Genomic DNA, 22,043 nt, shown 5'->3' with positions numbered 1-22,043 from the left:
ACTATCATAACCCAGCACATTTTTGAAATATGAGTTTACATTCTATTAAAATTTACAAATAATTATCACAACCCACCACATTTACTAGTATGGTTGATATATATTTATGGGTTGATATATATGCATGCATACATTGACTAATAAAAAGTTAAAAATACTATTCATAAGTGTATATTAGCCATAATAAAAAGTTAAAAATACCATTAACAAGTGTATATCAGCCCTATTAGTAAATATCTGTAAAGTGGATTAATTGATCATGATTAAAAAATGTTGATATGTGTGACTAAAAGTATTTATTTTAATATAAAAATTAATGTTAGTATTAAAATTAATACTAATATTAACATTAAAATTAATATTCATTTTTATGTTACCATTAACATTAGCATTAGCATTAATCTTAACATTAACATTAATATGTTAATGTTAATGTTAATTTTTATATTTTTTTAAATATTTATATACATACTATAATAGAAATTTTACATTGTGGTGTATTATTGATTAAGGTTGACAATTTTTGACTTTGGTCAATCATGGTTGACTATAATTTAATATGGTTGAGTTAAGTCGACTTAGGATGACTATGAGTGAACAAGGTTGACTATCATTAAATATGGTAAACATAAATTTGACTAAATTTGATCATGGTCAACTATCTAGACAATGACTATAAAAGGTTGCTTCTTTTTGGCTATGTTGATTAATTTGGTTGACTATATTTGACTATTAATATTAATCAATTATGTAATAGGCAATTATGTTTCACTGAAGTTAAAGAGTGTTGACTATTAAACATAATGTTTAACACAACCTTAAATAGAAATATTGCATTGTAGTGTAATGTTGACTAGATATGATAATGTTTGACTTTGATGAACCATGGTTAACAATAATTGAATATGGTTGAGTTACATTGACTCAGGAGGACTGTGAATGGACAAGGTTGATTATTGTTAAATATGGTAAACATAGAGTTGATCAAGTTCGATAATAGTTAACTATTTAAAACAATGACTATAAATGTTGTTTTTGTTTGATTATGTTGACTAATGTGGCTAACTATGTTTAACTATAAAAATTAAATAATAATAATAATACGTTATTATGTTTAACTGAAGTTGAAGAGTGCTCACTATGAAACATAATATCTAACACAGGGTTAAATAGAAATGTTGCATTATAGGGTAGTGTTGACTAAGGTTGATAATGTTTGAATGCTGGACTATAATCGAATATGGTTGAGTTACATTAACTGAGGATGACTATGACTGAACAATGTTTGACTATTGTTAAATATGGTAAAATAGGGTTGACCAGGTTTGATCATGATCAATTATTTAAACAATGACTATAAAGGTCTATTTTGTTTGACTATGTTTAACTATTAATATTAATCAATAATAATAATAGGAGATTATATTTGATCAAAGTTGAAGAGTGTTTACTATCAAACATAGTCAAACATTATTGAATATAGTCAACCACATTAGATGAATTGCATTGTAATATAACATTGTGACAATAATTATCACATTGCAACAATGTATAATATACCTTAATTTCAAATACCAAAAAAAAAAAAAAAATTACTATAAACATTCAAAACATAACAACATAATAACATGTTTACTCAATCTACATTGATGACTCCAATATTTTTACTTAAATTCTTTTACATCTATTTTTGCAATTTTTGAATTTCCTCCTTTACATATTTACATAGTAAAATTGGATATCTTACTAATCTTACTATTTACACAAGATACTTATTTATCCCTCATAGTCTTCTTCCAACTTATTTTCATCGAACTAAGATAATATATTTTTTTCAAGACATTAAGTTTGGTATCACTATGTTAAACATTTGTAGCTATAAGGTTTACACCTCATAACCATAATATACATCTCAAAGAGAACCATACTTCCCTCATAAATTCGATGGTATATAATCTATAATCACTTATAGTCCAAACCAGTAGTTACACTTCAATACGTATATGAAAACCTCAATTCCTAATCCCTTTTAACTATGATATTATTTTATGGCCTTCGTGTGGGATATACGAATACGACAGGGATCATTGGCCCACGTTTGCAGACTTTCATATGCCACGCGGTCCCTTTCCATGTGACTCTTTGTACCTACACATTTTTAATGGTGGAAATATTGTTTGTGAGATCAGAGGGTAGAGATTGATTAGGGTTAAACCTATCGACTTGCCCTAATCTTCCCAGTTTCATTCAAATTCATTTGATCTTTTCATTCCACTAGAGCGTCGCTCTGTGGTTTAGAAAAGTGCCATCGATTAGGGCCATATTTTTATGGCCATTTGGCCACCATTACACCTATAACTCGTCACAAGGGAATGCCTGTAATACCCAAGATTCCTTCTGAACTCTTGCTAATCTCGTAGGTACATTATATTTGGTATTTTTCATTATATTTGTCGACTTTTGTTAATTGTATCTACCTGTAAGGAAATTCACTTGTTTGGCTGTAATTTTCAATTTCTTCATGAAGGAAAACAATGAGCCTAGTTACGGAGAATTTATGACTACCAACTGAGTCTTTTTGGGTTTCAATTTCTTCTTTAGAGGTAGCATCTAACTATATTTTTCTCTCTTTTATAAATAAATAAAAAAAACTTTTTAGTTTTTGACATTTGGAGAGGATCTTTTAATAAACTCTTACATTGTGGAGATTGCATCTAGAGCATTTTTCCACACTCTTCTATTTGTTATCTGGGTTATTGGCCAGGTAATTTTCACTCATTTGCTCTTACCTTTTGAATTCAGACCTTGTATTTACATTTGGTTTATTGTATTTGGGGTTGATATTGTCACAAAAGAGATAGGGTTGAGAATGGGTTTTTACCCTTTTCTCAATTACCTTGTTGAATTAATTTTATTATGATTCTTGGTGAAAGAAGAGTTTTGGTCCAATTTAGTTCCTTTTGGAAAATTTTAGGACTTCTTGAATTTTCTCTTTCTTTATATTATTGAATCTGAGACAAAGGTTTTACAATTGAATTATGATTCTACATTCTTTCAACTAAAGTCTCAAAATTTTATTATGAAATTTATTTCATTTTTCTCTCTTAGGGTTTTTATCAAAACCCTAGCGATGTTCGCCTATTTTTCGTTTTTAATATCATAGATAAATTATCAGTGATTTCCATGAAGACTTCACTTAATGAACCTCTAAAATAGCACGTCTTTTCATTCTATACTAAATAATACCCTTAATTTGACTACATATTGGAAAATACCTCTGAAAATAATTTTATTTAACTCCCTAACAATACGAACTCAATACACCTTCCCAATTTAAAAAGCCTCTACTTTCACTAGATATTGTAGGTATCCATTTTTTCATTAACATTTTTTATACCACTTTACATTTATATTCCTATATTTTCATTAACAATGGTAAGAAAATTATGCACCTAGAAAGAATAACTTAAATACTAGGTAGTTGAAAACTTGAAAGTTACAATAAAAAAGAGGCAGATATAAGTTGGTTGATTTATAAATACATGCTGTAGAAAATTTGAATGGAAAACACATAGATTCGAACTCTCAATTTCATCTATTTTCTATTGAATACTGAATGATATACACTACAATAGTTGAAAACAAAACCTTGATAGCCAACATAATGTTGCACCCTTTATCTCACTTATAGAATAGGAAGAGGACGGAAAGTACAATGAATATGGACACATGCAAAATCCTATCTGGTTGGACTTTGTCAAATCATAGCCCTAACCTGATCAACTAGTGCACCATATGTTGAGCCTCAAACCTGCACCTTCCTATACACCCTCTCAGCCTTCCTTTTCCACTTATTTCATCCACCCAGCTATTAAATCATTGCATTATAGTTTAAAAAGAGCTTTTTACATGGTTTTCTGACTATGCTTATGACTGTTGTTTGGTTTAGTTTTTTTGTTCATGCAGCTGCGGAAACTTGTCAGTTTCCGCAGCCAGCACATGTTTCTGCAACCAGCACAGGATTTCGCAACTATTTTGTTAAAAGCTGTGCTACAGGTGTCCTATGAAGAAACGAGCCACATGGGCAAGCTCCAGGAGATGGATACATGGAACGTGTCCCTTCAAATCAGCCAAATCATCCATAGAAGGTCACGGTCAACAAAGGTCAAAGGCAAAGCCAATCAAGGAGTTCAGCGGTGGCATGTCTCTGTTTTGAGCATGTGAGCATTTACGTGGCACAGTCCTCAGCTCACGAAGACACTTGCACACCTGGAGATCATTCCCGTAACTTGAATTCAACAGTTACCACTCCAGAGATTTAATAGACATGATGACAGTTACACTAGATCTCGGCTGAAGGGATCTACGTGTCTTTGACAACACAGTCAATAGCGTAGAATCTAGTTAGTTAGTTCAGCACTTTTCATTATAAATAACGCGTCGATGAACGCTGTAAAGAAGCTTTTTTTGGATATGTAAATTCTGAACTGTTGTGTTATCACCCCACTGTTTATATATGTTGTTGTTTTAATATATGAGAAGACTTTTCTGAGTTTATTCGTGTGACTACTTGTTGACCGGCTGAAGTGGCAGAGGGCCCCTGCGCGCTGAAGCCTTGTAAAGTTTTCATTTGGTTTTATTATGTTCTTGTATCATTAGCTTGTACATAACACACTGTTTGATGTTTCTTAACTCACTGTTGTTTATATTTTCACCTCTGTTTTCTTATAACTGTCAACTGATCAGTGCTTTTTTGCAGGTTTTCTTAGGCAGCCCGGGCAAATTTTCATCTTTTTGATAACTATTGACATATGAGATCATCTTGTCCTTCCTGCTAACTTTCATTTTCTAAAGTTTAATTTCAGCACTGTCTTTTTCAAGTTGTGATTTGCTTACTTATTTTTTTTGTTATTTAGATATCATACTGCTCATCAATTTATGGTTTCTTTCTATAGTGAAGTGACTCTATTAGCAAGAAATCAGAATATTACTAACTGTAGTGTGATTTAGTTATCATATTGCTTAAACTTATTCATGATTGCTTCCCACAAGGTAGATTGAGCTGAAGGGTAAAGGATCAGAAGAGTTGAAGTAGTGTGATTAGTTTCCTTTCTGCAATTTAATTTCTTGCAATTTAGTTATCATATTGCTTAAACTTATTCATGGTTGTTTCCCATAAGGTAGATTGAGCTGAAGGGTAAAGGACCAGAAGAGTTAAAGTAGTGTGACTAGTTTCTTTTATGCAATTTAATTTCTTGCCATTTAGATAGCATATTGCTTGACTTATTCATGATTACTTCCCACAAGGTAGATTGAGCTGAAGGGTAAAGGATCTGAAGAGTTTAAGTAGTGTGAAATAGTTGATTTGTTTTTGGTTTGAGTTGCTTTAAGTTCAGTTTTTACTTTCTTTCATTCAGCAGCAAGGATATTGGGCCATTGTCATTAGTTCACTGTTTGATGCATTTACTTTCTCTTAAGAATTGATTTCAGTTTAGTTGATTTAAAGCTTTCTTCTTGAGCACTTTCAAGTTTGAGAAAATCACTGTAGAAACCACCATCACCATCCATACTTCATACTTCACTTTCATTTTCACCATCACACATTAGGGAAAGATAAATCCAAAAATAAACTAAAAACTCAAAAACGACAAAAGATTAAGGAAATGGTTATCTAGTACATATAGTACACTTCACTTCGTCAGTTTACGAACCCCGGATTGAAATTTTAAATAGCAATTTAGATCACACTAAATTGACCAAACATTTTGGCGCCGTTGCTGGGGAAGTGAAATTAGGTAGCCAATTTCTAAAAAAAAAAAAAAAAAAAAAAAAAAATTTCAAGGAAGGAAAATTGATAACCTCTCAATGTATGCTCTCCTCTTGCACTTAGTGTGATCTGGAGGATCAGAAAAGAGAAAGTTATTGGTTTAATAGTTTCTTGAGTATGCTCTCTTCTTGCACCTAGAGTGACCTGGAAGATCAGAAAGAGAATTATTAGCCCGACTTGAAGAAAAATAAAAAAAAATGACATGCATAGAGCAAGAGATTCTAGGGGAAGGTTTTCAGCTAGAGCCAAGAGTTCGATTTTTACAACTCCATCTACTTCAAGAAATAGACAAGAGACACCTCCATCATCTCCAACTTACACTCCTAGCCCTAGGATTCCTAGAATTCAAGAGGCAGTAGTTGACTCTCCCACACCTTCCATCGAATCTGAATTAGAAAGAGATCCTTTCCTTCCTTCTACAGAGAGACAAATTGTAATTGAAGAAGTAGAATCATCTGAAGAAGAAGAGGGAGAAATTCCTTCTCGTTCACCCTTATTAGAGGAACCAGAGGACTCTGAAGTCTCCAGGGAAACTACTATGACAGAGGAAGGAGCAAATGGATTTGGTAGAGGTAGAGGAGGAGGAGGAAATAATGGAGGAGGTAGAGGTAACATTGGGGGAAATAGGGATGGAGATAACTCATTCGGATTTCCTATAGTCGATGAGGACTCCCGAGCCACAATGAAAAACATCTCACCATCTGTCCTCCCAAACTTCCATGGGTTAAGAAATGAGGACCCTGAAACATTTCTATTTGAGTTTGAGGTCGTGTGTCGAACTTATGATTATCTGGAAGACTCTCAAAAACTCAAATTGTTTCCTTCAACATTGAAAGGAGCAGCTTTGAAATGGTTCATGGGATTACTCACTCAATCCATTAGGACTTGGAATGATATGAAACAAACATTTTTGGATAGGTACCTGGACTATTGTATGCCCACCAATGACAAGGATGAGGTATTCAAAATGGTGCAAAGAGAAGACGAAAACTTGGAGGATTTACTTGAAAGATTTCAATACAACCTGAAAAGAGCAAAAATGAGTAACTTAGATGAGGAGACCTTGAAAGCCCTTCTATTAAAAGCCATTAGAGATGAATGGATAGATATTTTGAACATGATGGGAAAAGGAGACGTATCTCAACTTCCACTTCATGATATAGCAGAGCTATGTGTCCATCTCTCAAGGGGGAAATCTAAAACTCAAAAAGGGCCTAGAGATCCTTCTCTCATCAGAGCAAACAAATCTGTAACTAGATCAGTAAGTAGGGCTGAGATTGGCAACATGCTTGATGAATTCAAGACTGACATCTTAGGGAGTCTTAGTGAGCAACTAGACACTCTTAAGATTCACAATAAGCAGAAAGCAGAAGCTGAGGCTTTGGCCATCTTTTGCCCAAAGTGTAGAAAGGAACATGCTCTAAGGGAATGTCCCTTGGATGCAAAAGTTGTAGAAACATGTGTAATTTGTTCAGAGAATCATGAGACCAAGGATTGTCCTTCAATTCCTGGGCTCAAAGCTGTCTTTCAAGAAGATCCAAATACAATCGAGTCTCTCTGTTTTGTTGCAAGGAGACCTTGGCAGGGGCAACAAAATCAAGGGTTTAACAACTCTATGAATTTTCAACCACCACCAAATTGGAATCCTTGGCAACAACCTTGGTCCCAACCTCAAAATCCTTTTCAATCATGGGTACAAGGTATGCAAAATCCTTATGGGACATTTGCTCAATTTTATCAATATCCTCCATCTTTTCAAAACCAACAAGCTCCACAACTTCCAAATCAAAACCCACAACTATCATTGCCATTTCCACAACAACAACAACCTTCTCAACAAAATCCAAATTCTCAACTCTTGCTTCCATTCCAACAAAAGTCAAATCAACTTCCTTCTCAGCCATTGCCAAACCCCAATAACAAAAACCCTCAAAATGCTTACATGATGGAAGGTCAACAATTTCCTGCCTATATGATTGTTCCTCTCAATGATGTACAACTCAGATCAGGTAGAGTCCTAGATAAGCTTTCTATAGATGCTCAAAAGCAAAGCATTTCTGAGGAAGATTCTCTTGAAGCCAATAAGGGTTCTGAAGCATCTCTTCAAAACCCAAGCACTCAAAAAGAAAAAGAAAAAGAGTTAACCCCCATAACTCCTATAGTTGAGCAACCTGCATCTTCATCCACACCTCCTTTTCCTGAAACATTACAAATTGACAAAGGGGTGGAAAAACAAATCTTGTTGCCTGACTATGATTTTCTAGATGAATTGAAGAATGTCTGTATCAAGATTCCCTTGTTACAAGCCATTAAAGAGATTCCTATTCTAGCGAAAACAATAAAGGAGTTGAGTCTTAAAAGACCAGGAAGGAAACCAAGAGATACAAGAAGAATCCACCTGGTAGGAAAAATTGCAGATATCATGATGGGAAAAATTACTATGCAGAAGTATGTAGATCCCGGTAGTCCAATTGTCAAAACACATATCAATGGGGTAGAAATACCAAATACTCTGATTGATTTAGGGGCCGCTATCAACATCATGAGTAGACAGACTATGGAACAGCTAAAACTTCCTAATCTTCTTTTTACACCTACTTTATTGCAACTTGCAAATCGATCAATTATTAAACCAGATGGTGTATTAGAAGACATTTCAGTCTCCTTAGACTCTTGGGAATATCCAGTGGATTTCATGATTTTAACTCCCAAGATTAATCTAGGAGGACATCCTCTCATCTTAGGAAGACCTTGGCTAGCCACAGCTGATGCTTTTATCAGTTGTAGGTCTAGGGATATGTATATTTCTGATGTTAATTTGACAAAGAAGTTCAATCTGTATCCTCCAGCAAAAGCAATTACAGAAATAGAAGATAATGAGTGGGTTGATGATGAAGATACTATACAACCTGTCTTTACCATTTCTGAGATCAGTGAAGATAGTCAAATTCTGAACACATTAGAAAACTTTGAAACATCTTCAGAATATGACCACACACAATTTCAGTTGGATTCTGACATTCAGTGTCTATCATCTAGACAAATGTCTCTTTTCTCTATGGAAGAGTTTGGTAGTTCCGCCATTGAGATTTTTCCAGGAAAAACATTGAATATCAACAAAAACTTGGAAAAATCACAACAGGAAGAGCTAACCAAAATCTTGCAAAAACATTCTACTGCATTTGCATGGGAGTATACCGATATGAAAGGTATTGACCCTAAGACTTGCATTCATCACATCTACATTGAGGAAAATAGTAGACCAATCAGACAACCTCAAAGAAGGATGAATCCAAACCTTAGGGAGATAGTGAAAGAAGAGCTCCAAAAGTTACTTAATGTAAACTTCATTTATCCAATTTTAGATAGCCGGTGGGTTCCTCCTTTGGTTATAGTACCTAAAAAGAATGGTAAATGGAGGGTTTGCATTGATTACAGAGAATTAAACAAAGCAACTTTGAAGGATCACTTTCCTTTACCCTTTATTGATTAGGTATTAGATACTTTAGCAGGCAAAAAATATTTCTCATTTTTGGATGGTTTTAGTGGTTACAATCAGATTCAGGTAGCACCTGAAGATCAGGACAAGACCACATTTACTTGTCCATGGGGAACTTTTGCTTACCGAGTACTTCCTTTTGGATTATGTAATGCACCCGCAACATTTCAAAGGGCAGTACTAGGAATCTTTTCTGATCTAATTCATGATTGTGTAGAGGTTTATATGGATGATTTTACAGTTTATGGTAATTCATTTGAAGAGGCATTAGAGAATTTGGAAAAAGTCCTTATAAGATGTAAAGAAACAAACCTTTCATTAAGTCATGAGAAATGCTTTATGATGTTTACTGAAGGGATTGTTTTAGGACATCATATTTCAGGGGATGGGATTAAAGTTGATAGATCAAAAGTTGAAGTCATCTCCAAGTTGCCTATTCCAAATTGTCAAAAAGATGTTAGAAATTTTCTTGGATTCACTGGATATTATAGAAAATTTATTGAAAACTTCACCAAAATAGCATCTCCACTCTTCAAATTACTTACAAAAAACTGTGAATTCAAGTGGGATCCTGATTGTCAATCTGCATTTGAAACTTTGAAAACAAGAATATCTGAAGCACCCATTTTGAGAGGGCCAAATTGGAAACTTCCTTTCCATATTTCTACAGATGCTTCAGATACAGCTCTAGGAGCTGTGTTGGGTCAAAAGGATTTAGTTCCTTATGCCATTTACTACACCAGTAAAAATTTGACTCCTACTGAGTTAAATTATACTGTGACTGAGAAAGAGTTCTTAGCTGTTGTTCATGCAATCAACAAGTTTAGACATTATATAACAGGCTATGAAACTTTTGTCCATACTGATCATTCTGCAATTAGATATCTCATGAACAAACCTGTTACTAATGGTAGAGTTACAAGATGGCTTTTACTTTTACAAGAATTCAATATTACTGTGTTGGATAGACCAGGGAAACAAAATACAGTAGCTGATTTCTTGTCTAGAATCCAAAATACTAACGAAGATTCTCCTGTAGAGGATAAGTTTCCAGATGAATATTTGTTTGCAGTAACTACTAAGACTCCTTGGTATGCAGATATTGCTAACTATTTGGTTACAGGGAAGCTACCTCCACACTTATTTCCTAATGAGAAAAGGAAAATTATTCAGGAGAGTTCAAATTATTCATGGATTTCTAATGAATTGTTTAAAACAGGGCTAGATTGTGTGATCAGAAGATGTGTTCGGGAAGATGAAATACCTGACATCCTCAAGGCATGTCATGATGAACCATGCGATGGACACTTTGCTGACAAGAGGACGGCCTATAAAATCCTTTCTTTAGGATATTATTGGCCTTCTCTCTTCAAAGATGCAAAACAATATGTCAGAAGGTGTGACAGCTGCCAGAGAGTTGGGAGATTGACTCTTTCAAATGAAATGCCATTACAGCCACAGGTACTCATCGAACCCTTTGAAAAATGGGCTTTAGATTTCATTGGACCCATTAATCCACCATCTAGACAAAATAAATATATATTGGTTTGCACTGATTATGTCACTAAATGGGTAGAAGCCAAGGCATTGCCTTCTGCCACTGAAAATTCAGTTGTTCAATTTCTTTTTGAGGATATTTTTACTCGTTTTGGTGTCCCAAGAGAAATTGTGACAGATCAAGGAAGTCAATTCACATCTAACTTGATGGAGAAGCTGATGGAAGAATACAAAATCAAGCACAAAAAATCTACTCCTTACCATCCTTAAGCAAATGGTCAAGTGGAATCTACAAACAAAGTTCTTGACAGCATCATCACCAAAACTGTTCATCTCCACAGAAGAGATTGGGCAGAAAGGCTTCCTGAAGCCTTATGGGCCTACAGAACTACATGGAGGAACACAACAGGACATTCTCCCTATGAACTTGTTTATGGGAAAGAAGTCCTGCTCCCCATTGAGTTTCAAGTCAAGACTTTCAAGATGGCAGTTCAGTTGGGGATGAATCTATCAGAAGCCCAAAAGCACAGAATGGAGCAGCTGAATGAGATAGATGAGATCAGACAAGATGCAATTTTATGGACTGATCTAGTTCAACATCAAAGAGCTAAGTGGCATGACAGATATATTAAAGAGAGAAAGTTTCAAGAGGGAGATTGGGATTTACTGTTTGATTCCAAGTTTAAAGACTTCAAAGGGAAGTTTCAGACTCATTGGTTTGGGCCATATGAGATTGATAAAGTTTTTAACAATGGAGCAGTAAGAATCAAGACCATTAATGAATTTCAAACCCTCTTATTGTGAATGGCCACCGATTGAAAATTTATCATAAGCCACTTTCAAAAGAGGAGTTTGTCAAAATGTTCCAAGAGAATTCTGCAATAAGGCTGGTGGAGAAGAATCCTTCTCTCCCACCAGCCTAATCTTTGTTTCTTTCAGTTTTTGAAAAAAAAAAGAAAAAAAAAGAGAAAAATAGAAAAGAAAAAATGTGTATAAGCCTGAAAACCAATCCCAGATTGGCGGTCTTATGCAGAAAATATAGAGTGAAAATCAGGGACACCTGACACTCTATATTTTCCAAAAAAAATCTCCTCTCCTTCTCTTTCCATCTTCACTTCATCTCACTTGTCATTTCACTTCACCTCCATCTCATTTTCATCTCCATTTCACTTCATTCCACTTCATTTTCACTTCATTTCACTCATTCCATTTCACTCCATCAATAAAAAGTCCCCTTCAGGACTATTTTCATTCAGTTAGTTCTTTTCTAACTATCTTTGTGCAGACAAGGGGGTGTTGTCTCAGTTTCCGCAGCTGGGAACCGTTTCCGCAGCCAGAAGCAGTTTCCGCAGCCAGAAACGATTTCCGCAGCCAGCATCACTCTGTTTTCAAAAATACAATCAATTGTTAGTGCCATAATCATGAAATGCAGGTGTAATTGAGCTAAAGACATGGGGCATCTCCAAGATATCAAAGAAGAGCAACTGGTTAGAAGCCTTGAGCAAGAATTGACAAAGTTTCCAAAGGTATGATAAAAAATCTTTATCAAATAACAATTCAAGTCATAATTACGTATAGTTATTAAACCATAATAGGTTCTTCTATGTGCAATGATTTGATATATTAGCCCACTATCACTCTTATTCTGCGATATCACTCCACACACCTCACATTCATTTCCCTAACGGTCTCATGATTACTCCAAGTTTGAACTCAACTATGACTGCACTTCTAGTTATTACCCGTACTCTTGAGACGTGACCTATTGTGTTACGGCTCTTCCCAGCCGTAATTTCCGCAGTCGTCTATTGAGACGTGTAAAATCTCATACACAGTCATCCGACTCGAAAGAATCATGCCGTTACTCCACTCGCTTATCACTCCACTCATACTCCACTTATACCATACTCCTTGCATGCGTCCACATTTCATTTTATGAACTTGTTTACCACTGCTCACCCACTGTTCCTCCCGTAATTCGGGTATTTCCATTCACTGTTCTCTATTTCCAACTGCAGTCACTACAGTTTGCTCTAAACCCAGATTTCAGTCACTACAGTCATCCTAAACCCTGACTACAGTCATTATAGTTTATCCTAAACCCTGTAACAGAGCTATTTTTTCCCTTAACCCTCACACACAGAAGAACTCTCAGTGGAATTTAAAACAGAGGATGGGAAAATTACTGAGAGCTGAGCCGGAAGGACCGAAATACTTGAAGGGTTATCCTCAAGTTAAGGAATTGCTGAAGAAAGTTAGATGGCTACGATTTATCCAGAAGTTTAAAGGCTATAACAAGGAGGTGACCAAAGATTTTGCAAGGTCCTTTAATGGACAAACAGTGGAGGTTGGAGACTTGAAATTCACTGTGACCGAGGCCACAGTAGCAGCTGCCATGGGCCTACCTCAAGAAGGTGAAAGGTGGTTTAAAAATCGAAGTGTGGACGATCAAATATGGAGAACCATGCTACAAAACCAAGGTATGGATACAACCGTATTTACAAGAGGCATCCCTGTTCATGTATTAAAAGAGGAATGGTCTAGTCTACTGTTAGTCATCCAGAAATTTATCACGTGTGAAGATCGTTTTGGCTCTATGTATATGTATCATGTTAGACTGATGATGAATTTCATAGACGGTCACACACTTAATTTGCCTCATTTTCTGCTATCAAGTTTGAAAAAGATGAGTTTTACAGTTCAAAAACATGTAGGCAATATTGAACCTCATCTCTACCATCATGGGCTCATAAAAATTCTTATTGAGGATCAGTTGAAGAAAACTAAGGATACTTGGGGGCAATTTTTGACAAGAAACTACTTCCAAGAGCTGTCTGAGGCCTCTAGAAGCAGTCCACCAAAGATTCCAAGGAAAAGTAGGAGGAAAGAAAAGAACATTACAATCCAAGACTCCCCTACAATAGAAATTCAAGAAACAGTCCAAAAAGAAAAAGAAGATAGAGCTAGAAGTAAGAAACAGAAGAAGAAAAAAGGCAAAAGAACCATCCAAGAAGTCTATCCATCCCCTGAGCAATCCATAGAAGAGGATTATCAACCTCTGTCAGAAAGATTAATAGATCTTCAAGCTGCTGCCATAGCCAAGAAAAAGCAAAAAGGAAAACAGAGTGCACAAGAGAAGAGTACTAGTTCATACTTAAGAAGGAGCACTAGGCTAAAAGGGAAGGGGAATAAAGCCAAAGAAAAACAGTCTCACTTTATTGATTTAGGTGAAGAGACACTTGAAAAATCTCCAGCCTAGCCAAGCATTGAGTCAAGTCCTCCACATGAAGAAAGCCCTTTTCGGCCAGAAAGAGAGAGCAGTCCTCCTCCACCAGATTTTGAGTTTAGGCCGAGAAAGAAACCTAAGGTAGATTCTAATCAGCAAGAGGCATAAAATTACCTGGAAACCTTAGAACAATCAGCTGCAAGACCAAGTACCTCTCTGCCACTTGATGCACAAGTTTAGTCTTTGAAACATGAAATATTTGAGTTAGAAGTCCTAAATAGGAATATCATACAGGAAAATGAAGCACTCAAAGAGCAGAGTAAAGTAGACAAGATTGTCCATGATAACACTATGCTCCATTTAGGACTGTGGCAAAAGAAAAACAGAAAACTGAAGAAGAAGTGCAAAAAGTTAAGCAGAGCATTGATTAACCTCAAGTTCAAATGCCTAGTCAGGAAGCCAAGGATGATGTTAGCATCAAGGAAGAAGAAAAGAGGGATAGATGTCCTTGCAGAAGCATCAGAACATATGGATTAGAGGGAAATAACTCAATTTTGGTTGCATGAGGACATGCAACACCTTCACAGTGGGGGTATGTTGAGCCTCAAACCTGCACCTTCCTATACACCCTCTCAGCCTTCCTTTTCCACTTATTTCATCCACCCAACTGTTAAATCATTGCATTATAGTTTAAAAAGAGATTTTTACATGGTTTTTTGACTATGCTTATGACTGTTGTTTGGTTTAGTTTTTTTGTTCATGCAGCTGCAGAAACTTGTCAGTTTCCGCAGCCAGCACAGGTTTCCGCAGCCAGCACAGGATTCCGCAGCTATTTTGTTAAAAGCTGTGCTACAGGTGTCCTATGAAGAAACGAGCCACATGGGCAAGCTCCAGGTGACGGATACATGGAACGTGTCCCTTCAAATCAGCCAAATCATCCATAGAAGGTCACGGTCAACGAAGGTCAAAGGCAAAGCCAACCAAGGAGTTCAGCGGTGGCACGTCTCTGTTTTGAGCATGTGAGCGTTTACGTGGCACAGTCCTCAGCTCACGAAGACACCGGCACACCTGGAGATCATTCCCGTAACTTGAATTCAACAGTTACCACTCCGGAGATTTAATAGACATGATGACAGTTACGCTAGATCTCGGCTGAAGGGATCTACGTGTCTTTGACAACACAGTCAATAGCGTAGAATCTAGTTAGTTAGTTCAGCACTTTTCATTATAAATAACGCGTCGATGAACGCTGTAAAGAAGCTTTTTTTGGATATGTAAATTCTGAACTGTTGTGTTATCACCCCACTATTTATATATGTTGCTGTTTTAATATATGAGAAGACTTTTCTGAGTTTATTCGTGTGACTACTTGTTGACCGGCTGAAGTGGCAGAGGGCCCCTGCGCGCTGAAGCCTTGTAAAGTTTTCATTTGGTTTTATTATGTTCTTGTATCATTAGCTTGTACATAACACACTGTTTGATGTTTCTTAACTCACTGCTGTTTATATTTTCACCTCTGTTTTCTTATAACTGTCAACTGATCAGTGCTTTTCTGCAGGTTTTCTTAGGCAGCCCGGGCAAATTTTCATCTTTTTGATAACTATTGACATATGAGATCATCTTGTCCTTCCTGCTAACTTTCATTTTCTGAAGTTTAATTTCAGCACTGTCTTTTTCAAGTTGTGATTTGCTTACTTATTTTTTTTGTTATTTAGATATCATACTGCTCATCAATTTATGGTTTCTTTCTATAGTGAAGTGACTCTATTAGCAAGAAATCAGAATATTACTAACTGTAGTGTGATTTAGTTATCATATTGCTTAAACTTATTCATGATTGCTTCCCACAAGGTAGATTGAGCTGAAGGGTAAAGGATCAGAAGAGTTGAAGTAGTGTGATTAGTTTCCTTTCTGCAATTTAATTTCTTGCAATTTAGTTATCATATTGCTTAAACTTATTCATGGTTGCTTCCCACAAGGTAGATTGAGCTGAAGGGTAAAGGACCAGAAGAGTTAAAGTAGTGTGACTAGTTTCTTTTATGCAATTTAATTTCTTGCCATTTAGATAGCATATTGCTTGACTTATTCATGATTACTTCCCACAAGGTAGATTGAGCTGAAGGGTAAAGGATCTGAAGAGTTTAAGTAGTGTGAAATAGTTGATTTGTTTTTGGTTTGAGTTGCTTTAAGTTCAGTTTTTACTTTCTTTTCATTCAGCAGCAAGGATACTGGGCCATTGTCATTAGTTCACTGTTTGATGCATTTACTTTCTCTTAAGAATTGATTTCAGTTTAGTTGTTTTAAAGCTTTCTTCTTGAGCACTTTCAAGTTTGAGAAAATCACTATAGAAACCACCATCACCATCCATACTTCATACTTCACTTTCATTTTCACCATCACACATTAGGGAAAGATAAATCCAAAAATAAACTAAAAACTCAAAAACGACAAAAGATTAAGAAAATGGTTATCTAGTACATATAGTACACTTCACTTCGTCAGTTTACGAACCCCGGATTGACATTTTAAATAGCAATTTAGATCACACTAAATTGACCAAACACCATAGTTGCATGGTAAGAGTGCCAGGTAAGTGTGTCTCCATCAAAAGATGAAATGGAGCATGCAAGCATGCATCCCTACCTTGAGATATGTGTCCTCTACTTAAGATGGGAATTTTTCATGCATAAGTATTCTAATTCACTAAGGATTTGCACCCTCTTAGTAAGAATAGATCATGCATGCAGAAAATAACAAAAGAAAGCTCTCATAATGGAAAAAATCTATCCAAGACTGAAATTTCTAAATTTAAAACAACATCTAAACTGGAATTAATTGAAGGTGTGTCATATGTGCCCTTAGCATACATGCACCCTTTTCCAAACAATAGTCTATTTTGCTATATCCCGTGGCATGCATGTGCCCTCTATCAAGAAATAATTAGTATCACTATCTCCTTGACTTTCATTCAACCTATTCATCACTAATGAAAGGAAAGGGTGATGGTGCCATATATGTTGTCTTCTCTACTGTCCCATCATTTGGACGATCAATAGCTGAGCAATAGGTAAAAAATCTTAACATGCACCTTAGACATAGATCATAGGGGTATTATTAATGTGATGCATTTCTATTCTAGAGAAAGGTTGTTTGGGAGCAGGAGAAGAAGCAATAAGTAGGAGTGGAAGTAGGAGAGAGGAGTGACATTTTCAAAAACTCCGAGGTTGGGAGTGATTCTGGGAGGTAATTTTATATAATATATATTTTTGTATATTTTGATGCATATATGTCAACAAAAACATGTAGAATGATGACTTTGTGATAAAAAACATAAAAACATGGATTAAACTATATAGCATCATTCATATAACTTAGTTATAATCTTCATCAACCATAAGTCCTCAAATTACAAGTTCTCATTTATATAGCATAAAAGGGTGCACATAACCAAAATAACCTCGAGTGCAATCCATCTTTGAACCGAAAATACATCAACAAATAGGCTCTGGATGGCCTCTAGCATCCAAAAAATCATGCTACAACAAATACCTACATATCATCAAATCATTGCCTATCTTGGTATATTTTTCATTAATATCACCCTTTAAGAATTAGCATACATTAGAAGAAACGTAGCATGTCAAGTTAAGATTTTGTTTGAGTGAGAGGTACATTTTTAGTAGGGTCATAATAGAGGAGCTTGAAAACCAATGTCACTAACATCAGGGTACATAGAGGGCTTGGTTCTATTTATTAAATACAAGTTCCATACCCTAGTACATGACAAAATCCATTGGAAACATTGGAATTCCCTCAATCCCTCAATCCTGAAAAACTAGTAAGTATGCTCAATTTTGAGTGAGATATAAAATTCAACTTTCTCCATATTAAATTTAATGAGGTTGGAACCACTCTCAAACATATTGAGTAATTTCATGGTAATGTTAAAAATTTAAGTAAAAGGATGAAAGTAAAAGATAAGGAAAATGCCACTTTTACTTTAAGAATTTAACATTACCATGAATTGCATGTCAATACTAGAGCCATAGGTTTGAATATTATGATACTATGGAACTAATATTACTATAGTTTTTTCTTTCTCCCTCCCACTCTCAATACTCCCATAATACTCCTAAACCTCTATTTCTCCAACCGACTTATTTTTTTCCTCCGCGTGGCCAATGTATTGTATAAACAATACCTTATAATACACATATTTTTATACAACATATAAAAACCCTTTACCCCCCTATTATATGATCAATATATTATTTCATTTTTTCCTCATTTTTTATGCCCTAGTATGAACGCACATGATATGGCATTGCTTTGTCAGTGAAGCCCCCATGGTTATTTCTCTTCATTTCATGAAGACTTTTAAATCTCCTTCTCTAATCCATTCTCATGTTTGTGATAGGCATAGTTTCTACAACAAAGGAATGACCTTTCTCAGTGACAGGTAAACTTTTTCTCGGAACCTCTTCTCCCTTCATATACTAACCTTATGGTTACTCAAATTTTCATAATAATGGTTCAATATCTAACCCTAGCTTGTAATATTTGGCTATAGGTATGACATTCAACTGCTAATTTCTTGGTTAATTTGCATTAGGATTTTGTTTTGAAGTGACAACTAAACCCCGCCTTGTTGCTTCTACAGGTCAACACCTTGAAACACTCACTTTCTCCTAGGATGTATTGTTATAAGCTAGACCCAATTCAATGTGGGTTGTCCATTGTTTATTATCTTTCAACCCTATAAGGTTTTATACATTGTACAATTCAGCCATAGACATTTTAGACTATAGACTTTCCTTATAAAGTTTTGGAAATTTTCCTATATAGTCTTCTTTTCACTCTACTTTACAAAGACACTTGTAAACGAACAAGGTTGATGTATTTATTTTGGGTTACAACAAACATGTTTATGTTCCCTTTTTTATATTGAAAAGGTCTTACTTTTACTTTGTCCATCATGGCTATTGTTGACTTGTGATTGTTCTAGTTATACATGTATATTATTCCCTTATGAAGTTATCTATTTTCAAGTTGTTGTTTCTCTCTTAGTCTATGGGTTCACTAGGAATCGAAAACTATCTTTTCTCCATACTTATGTAAATTTAGCACTATTGATACCTCATATAATATTATTATTCAGTTTTGAATTATCTTTCCTTGGTCACATTTGAGTTTATCGAAACAGTATGTGAACTCACAATTAACATATTATAAAGGATTTGACTGTAAATTACAGCTTCCTAATTGATTCGTGATATTTCAGGAATTTATTTACTTTATCGATTTAGTTCCTATGCTCTTATGATTTTAACCTTATTCAAACAATTCCCTTATTAAATAAGTCTCAACTCATTACTCATTTCTTATCACTTACAATATCCTCGTTCAATTATGAACATTATAAGACTATCACAATGTATATGTGGTATGCTTAGTACCAAAACTTGGGAAAAGGGTACAATTAATTCCATAAGTGCATGCATGTAAATATGCATTATACTCCATTACCATGCAAGGAGCCTTGAGCACTACTAAGGGGGGATGAATCAATAGTGTGCCTTATGAACAATTTTTACCAATTTTAACTTTAACCGATTCACGCATTAATTTAACCAGCATAACATGTGAATCATATGAGAAAAAACCAAAGCAATCCTAAGAGAAACAAGGCACAACAGAACAATCAACCATATTAGAACACATGATATCTCGTGGAAACCCTTTCAGGAGAAAACTACCCATGTTGTTGTTGCGCTTCTCTGAATCTTTTGTTATGTCAAGTAGTAGTCTATTACATAGATTTCTGGCTACCACTAGCTAGTAGGCTCAACCTCTAACACAGGTTAGGAGACTCGATCCAAAATATACATTGAGTTCATGACCATCATGTAGAAATTCCTTGTAGATTCAAACTAATTCTGTAATATACTAAAACAAAAGACTTGAATCTACTCTAGTCATGAGAAAAAACAATTAATTGATTGAGAAATCACAAAATCAATCACATAGGCTTAGATTTTTATTAGATTGTAAAATAGAGAAGAAATACAATGCTTGTTCAAGCCTGAAAAATCTTTGCACAAGTATAATCTATCTCACTACCTCCCAGGCTGACTTTGGCCAATACTTAGCCAATTCTGCTACCTTCCAAGCTCCTATTTCCTTGCGTTGTTTCCTTGGGAATTAGCCCCCTGTTAATTATGGAAATTCAAAATTATAATTGTGCAATCCCTATAGGCCCTTCTTTGACTGCATGCACCACCTATACAACTTGAAAAATTATACAATTAATAGTACACTCTCATTGAAATCTAGTCTCAACTGGGTAACTCAAGTTTCATGCATGCCTAAGTTAATTTTGGTTGATTTATCAGTTAACTGGATGAACACTGAAGTTTCACCCCATTGCTAGACCTCATACTAGTTCCTTCAATAGTTGGAGCTAATTTAACGTACTTTAACTTAGTTTAAATGAATTAAACTATTACAACTCAAATTAAACTCAACCTAGGCTCCTAAAATTTAGGAACCACTCTACATGACTGAAGTTAGGCCCTCAATGCGAATTAGCTAAGCCAACTAAGTGGAATTAACTTGGTTGACACATTCTTTTTGTCTTATGCTCTGGACTTACAATTTTATCCTAATTTAATTCAAAGGAAAATTAAATCCGATTTTCTTATTTCCATTTTCAACACTCCCTCTCAGCAAGAAAGGGATTATCAGATACCCCAATCTTGTCCCTATGAAACTCTAATTTTCCTCTTGACAATGCCTTCTTCAAAATATCTTCATAACGTTCCTCTATAGGAATGTATTCTAACAACATGATCCACCTCTAGACACAATCTCATAGAAAGTGATACCAGGTTTCCATATTCTTGGATTGATCATGAAAAACTAGATTTTTAGAGAGTTTTATACAACTCTGATTGTCACAGTAAATCACAGTGTGATCCATCATCTCACCAAATAATGAAACAATAATCTTCCTCAGCTTGATAACTTCACAATATACTTGACTAGAAGCCATGTACTCTGCTTCTGCTGAACCGAGTGCAATTGATCTCTACTTCCTGATGTACTAAGAAAGTGTTGCCAACCTAATATTGAAGACTCCTCCTAATGTGTTCTTCCGATCTGATGGACTACCCGCCCAATTTGCATCTATAAAGCCTTGAAGCTTCACTCCTCCTATATATATGTACCAAATACCATACTAAGTAGTTCCTTTGAGGTATCTCAAGACATGTTTAGTTTCATTCCAATACAGTTTGGTTGGCTTAACTATTTCTTTACTAAGATGGTTAATTTCATAACACATGTATGTCGTGCGGTCACTAAATATGTAAGAGAACCCACAAGCGGCCTATAAATAATGGCCTCCACTTTGTCACCTGAAGTGGCATCCTTTTTCCTCCAACTACCTACTAGAGGAGTGTCCATGGGTTTGCTACACTCCATGTTGAGCTTCTTCAATATCTCGTTGGCGTATTTTCCTTGAGAGAAAAATAGTTCCCCATCTCATTGCCATACTTCCAAACCTAGGATCTAATGCATGAGTCCCATGTCCTTCATATTGAATTATCTTGCGAGATCCTCTTTGCAAGACTTGATCATCTTCTCGTCATCGATTAAAATCAAATCATCAACATATAATACTATAATCAATAATTTACCTTCAACAATAATATGATAAATGTTTGCATCTACTTCACTTTTGGTGAAGCCCAACTTGGTGAAATAACAATCGATCCTTATGTACCAAGCACGGGTTGCTTGTTTCAATCCATATAGTGTTTGCTTGAGTCTGCACACATGTGACTCTCTGTCAAAGGTCTCAAATCCTTCCGTCTGCTCCATGTACACCTCTTACTCAATCACTCCATTGAGGAATGTTGTCTTCACATACATCAGATGGATCTTCTATCCCATCTGTGTTGCAAGTGATAGAATTTATCTGATAGAAGAGTAAC

Source organism: Pinus tabuliformis, chromosome X (genome assembly GCF_031772625.1).
Source record: "Pinus tabuliformis cultivar Carrire ecotype Pingquan chromosome X, CPIR1, whole genome shotgun sequence".
Classification (NCBI taxonomy): Eukaryota; Viridiplantae; Streptophyta; class Pinopsida; order Pinales; family Pinaceae; genus Pinus; species Pinus tabuliformis.
This window is presented reverse-complemented; position numbering follows the sequence as displayed.